The sequence below is a fragment of the Bombus fervidus genome, unplaced genomic scaffold, assembly GCF_041682495.2.
Source record: "Bombus fervidus isolate BK054 unplaced genomic scaffold, iyBomFerv1 scaffold0025, whole genome shotgun sequence".
Lineage (NCBI taxonomy): Eukaryota > Metazoa > Arthropoda > Insecta > Hymenoptera > Apidae > Bombus > Bombus fervidus.
In genome coordinates, this window is record NW_027212588.1 from 252,501 (window position 1) to 257,500 (window position 5,000).

The 5,000-nt window shown below is 48.6% G+C and overlaps 2 non-coding genes across 2 annotated transcripts in view; both read left to right on the forward strand.

Moving 5' to 3' along the window:
* Positions 1–2,358: 2,358 nt before the first annotated feature.
* LOC139997004 (5.8S ribosomal RNA) lies at positions 2,359–2,513 on the forward strand. The gene has a single exon (XR_011802494.1). It is a non-coding gene; the product is annotated as a 5.8S ribosomal RNA (ribosomal RNA).
* A 2,129-nt stretch (positions 2,514–4,642) lies between these two features.
* The window catches only part of LOC139997023 (large subunit ribosomal RNA), a 4,177-nt gene continuing 3,819 nt past the window's right edge, over positions 4,643–5,000 (forward strand). The window contains exon 1 of the ribosomal RNA XR_011802514.1: positions 4,643–5,000. This exon is cut by the window's right edge and continues 3,819 nt beyond it. This is a non-coding gene — a ribosomal RNA (large subunit ribosomal RNA).

Consider the following 5,000-nt stretch of genomic DNA (forward strand, 5'->3'; position numbering starts at 1 on the left):
GTACACAGAAAGACCCGCCGTCTCCGAATAATATTATAACAAACGAAAAACTTAAAAATATTCTCGAGGCGCCTGCGTGAGGTCGTAAACAGAAAGACCCGCCGTCTCCGAATAATATAACACACGGAAAACTTAAAAAGATTCTCGAGGCGCTTGCGTGAGGTCGTACACAGAAAGACCCGCCGTCTCCGAATCCTATAACACGAAACCGCTACTATTAATAATAATAATAATAATAATAACGATATGTGAGGGAACTTGAGCTGAACACATATCGAAAAAACTAAAAGTTACAGTGGAAACCACGTGTAATGAGAAATGCGATCGAGGCGCCTGCGTGAGGTCGTACACAGAAAGACCCGCCGTCACGATCTCGTATTTCGTATTTGCATCGTGGAAATCCAACGAACGAACAATATAATATATAAACTAAAATCTCTAAAGTGCCTCGTGTCGGAGAGATCACTGCTCACACCTCTTCTATATTTCGTAGTTGCGTTGCGTAGGCCTCACCTCCTAGCAACGGGACATAAGGAAGACTGCTCTTTGGGATCGAACGAAGCGTCTATAACGAGTCGTCGACGAGAGCGAAAGAACGCGAATAGCGAGCCGCAGAAAAAAAGGATACCGAATTATATATCTTCGAAGGTTCTCTTCGAAGATCCATGGATACCTATATCTGCGCGTCTCCAGCTATCTCGCGCGTCTCTCCAAACTCTCGTCGTTCCTCGAAACGTGCTTCCTACCCAAAGGGCGTTCGTTCTTCCTATGTCGTTTCGTTGTCGTTCGTTTCAACGGCGAACGATATACGATGTTCGACAAAACGAAACCACGTTGTACGTTCGTACTCGTGGATCGGGTAACCTAGAACGAAAACGCATTGCGTGGATGTTGGCCCGAAAAGATATATACCAGTGCGAGTGATGGTAAAGAGTATAACGATTCTTAACTAGACGAAGTTGGTTCGGAGGGGACCGCCGGCCGTCTCTCTATCCTCGCGAGTCTAATGCCTCGTTCCGTCGCTAGAGTTTTTCAAACTCTGCTTCTGGCTATCGGGAAGAATAGACCGCGCGCGAGGAAGAGGAAGGACGACCGTGCGCGTCCCATCGATTTTTTTTATTTTTACCTGAACCACCGAAGTCGATTCAGAGGGGACCGCCGGCCGTCTCTCTATCCTCGTTGTCGTGAGTCATATGCCTCGTTCCGTCGCTAGAGTTTTTCAAACTCTGCTTCTGGCTATCGGGAAGAAACGACCGCGCGAGGAAGACGACGACGACCGTGCGCGTCCCATCGAATTTTTTTTTATTTTTACCTGATCGACGGAAGTTTCGTCCGGTTCGTCTCTTTTACCATCGTCTCGTCGACCCGTTCAGAGGGGACCGCCTGTCCATATCCTCGTTGTCGTGAGTCATATGCCTCGTTCCGTCGCTAGAGTTTTTCAAACTCTGCTTCTGGATATCGGGAAGAAACGACCGCGCGAGGCCGATGGCTGCGAGTCCCATCGAATTTTTTTTAAACGCACGCACACACATACACCTGAACGGAGATGCGTTCCATTTCGTCGCGATTTTTCGCGCTTTAGTCGTCGTTGTCGCCATCCGTTCGGAGGGGACCGCCGGCCGTCTCTCTATCCTCGTTGTCGAGAGTCTAATGCCTCGTTCCGTCGCTAGAGTTTTTCAAACTCTGCTTCTGGCTATCGGGAAGAAAAGACCGCGCGAGGAAGAGGAAGGACGACCGTGCGCGTCCCATCGATTTTTTTTATTTTTACCTGAACCACCGAAGTCGATTCAGAGGGGACCGCCGGCCGTGTCTGTATCCTCGTTGTCGAGAGTCTAATGCCTCGTTCCGTCGCTAGAGTTTTTCAAACTCTGCTTCTGGCTATCGGGAAGAAACGACCGCGCGAGGAAGACTACGACCGTGCGCGTCCCATCGATTTTTTTTTACCCGAACGATGGAGATGCATATCGGCTGTTTGCTTCGAATAACTGGACGAGAGGAACGAACATATATATATATATCATGGGCTAGCCACCGTGCGCTTTCTTCGCGAGATCGTGTGCTGTACAGAGGATTCAGAATCGGGTGTTATATCCCCGTCGTTTCCTGACGAACGGAGCTTCGATCTCGTTGGTTGTTATATATTATAATGCACTTTACGCCCGGTCGGCGGGCTGCGTGTGTCGTCGCGCAGTCCGTCCGATTTCGTTTTCGAACGTATTTTCGTGTCGTCAATCATATGGCGACTTCCGCGCGTTCGATTCCCGTTGGTCGGACGTTTGTCGGATATCGGCTTCTTTCGAACCGAGAATAAGAGTACAAAAACCTGAGTACACAAACAAAAATCCATGCATAAACGATTACCCTGAACGGTGGATCACTTGGCTCGTGGGTCGATGAAGAACGCAGCTAATTGCGCGTCAACGTGTGAACTGCAGGACACATGAACATCGACATTTCGAACGCACATTGCGGTCCACGGATACAATTCCTGGACCACGCCTGGCTGAGGGTTGCTCACGTAAACCTAAGACTGCTTGCGTTGCGTATCGTTGCTCTCGGTCCGTATCTCTCTGTTCTTTCTTGCCTCGTCGACAGCCCGCCGTCGTTCGTTTTATCTTTAAACGAACGTTTCTGAGTCGGAGGACGAGCGCCAAGCAAAAGAATACGAATTAAAGAGCGGTCGAGGGCTCGTACGCGACGTACGAGCGATTGTTGGACGTTCGTCGGCGTTCGTCGCTGGATCGTGTGGAGACCGGCGTACGCATGCTCTCGATACAAATATATATGAAAAATCTATCGCGTTCACGGGAGACTCGCAAAACTACCTCCGTCTCTTCTCTGTCCCTTCTTGGCTTGACAACCCGCCGTCGTTCGTGTTTTACGAACGTTTCTGAGTCGGACGAAGCGCAAGAAGAAGGATACGAATTAAAAGAGCGCGGAGAGAACCGTCGTCGTCGACGCGGTTATCGAGATACACAGAGCGAGTTTTCTTCGTGGCCGATTTTTTTTTTCTTTTTGTATCAGCCTCTGCTACGTTTTGTTAGTCTTCGATAAGCACGAATGACCGCGCCCCCGACGTCGTCTTAAATGAATTTTTGGCGAGACTGAGAGAAAGCAAAAATATTTTTGAACAAAGTCAGTCGAGAGAGGAGAGAAAAGAGAACCAAGATATTAAAACCTAAACCTAAACTTGGTGGCGTAACGAAAAACTGTGTGCCTTAAAGAAACACAACCGTCTTTTCATCAAGATGTTTTTACTCGTACAGCCCCAGGGATCGAATACCCACTCCGTCTGTTCGTGCGGCAGAGATGTATTCTGCAGGCGCGAGACGACTGACGAGAAGACAACGAGGACCGTCGCATCGATGGGTCGTCGTTGCGTTTTTCATCCTCTGTGCTTTTTTCTGTTCTTCGCGAACCCAGAGAAAGCCGTAGATCCGGGAACGGACACACGAGATTTCTTCGAACGCTGATGACTTAGGGAGATGATCCCCAGCGTTGCGCGGAGATCGGAGAGTACGCGTACATGTATCGGGACGAATTTTTCCCCGTCGGTCGCGTATCTCTCTGCCCGCGCGCCTGGCCCAAAGCCACGTTCGTCGGAAATCAACGAAAAGTGTGTTACGATCTAGCGTGCGTCTACGATCGGCTATATTTAAGGGTGACGAAGAAGAGAAAAGCTCACGGTGTTGCGCAACGTTTCTGTACCCGATTTTAAGATGTGCATGTGAGTCCGTTACAAAGTTGTTCGGATCGTCGAAAATAGTCGTTTTCGTCGTCGTGCGAAAGAGAATAATCTCTGACATTGGCACGGAGAGATCGCGCAGAGGAAGAGAACGATCCTCTTTGGCGAGGCTCGAGAAAGACTAACGAAACTTGATTAGAGACGAGGTATACACGCGCCGTACGTACGACGTACGCGCGTGTGATTTTTTTTTGCTTTAAGGCGATTCGGCGCTCCGAGTATTAGAGAAAAAGAGATCGTTGGTCATCCCATGTCTCTTCGTCGTCTATCGCTGGACCGCGCATCCTAACGTATCGCCGGTCGTCCAGTCCCCGAGTAATAAATTCACCCCGTTGTGTACGTCTCGCGCTCGCTTTTCCACTTGCGTGAGTTCCCGTGCGTTTTCGTCGTTGGTACAGAGCAAAGAAACCGATATGTTATATACATGTCGCGTGTTCGATCTCTGTGCCAGCAATAACAGGCGAAAACAAGGAACCGCTGGAATCGTCGAGAAGAGAGAAACGGCTACGGGAGATATATTATACATAACACGTGTATATATATATATATATATTATACAAAGAGGACGGGCGTTAAAAACCGGAGATCGTTACGGGTGTCTTGCGTGAGTCTTAGCTCGAACATGATACGACGAACGAAGTTTAAAAGGCACTTTGGCGAGATGCATAAAACGTTTCTCGATCGAGATAGAATATAAGGTTCTCGATTCTATTCGAATTAATTTTTTTTTTTTATTTTTTTTTCTCTTTGAGGCGATTCTCGGAGAGAGAAATAAAAATAAAGACCCTCTGTCGCATTGTTATCAAACCGTCTTGCTTTTCTCGAATCGCGCCCACATGGCACGAAATTTTTTTTTCTTTGAAAAAAAAAAATTGTCACCGTGTCGTGACGTTGAAGCGACCTCAGAGTAGGCGAGATCACCCGCTGAATTTAAGCATATTACTAAGCGGAGGAAAAGAAACTAACAAGGATTTCCTTAGTAGCGGCGAGCGAACAGGAATTAGCCCAGCACTGAATCCCGCGGTTCCGCCGTTGGGAAATGTAGTGTTCGGGAGGATCCGTTTATCCCGTGACGTCGAACCGCGTCCAAGTCCATCTTGAATGGGGCCATGTACCCACAGAGGGTGCCAGGCCCGTAGTGACCGGAACGCGTTTCGGGAGGATCTCTCCTTAGAGTCGGGTTGCTTGAGAGTGCAGCCCTAAGTTGGTGGTAAACTCCATCTAAGGCTAAATACAACCACGAGACCGATAGCGA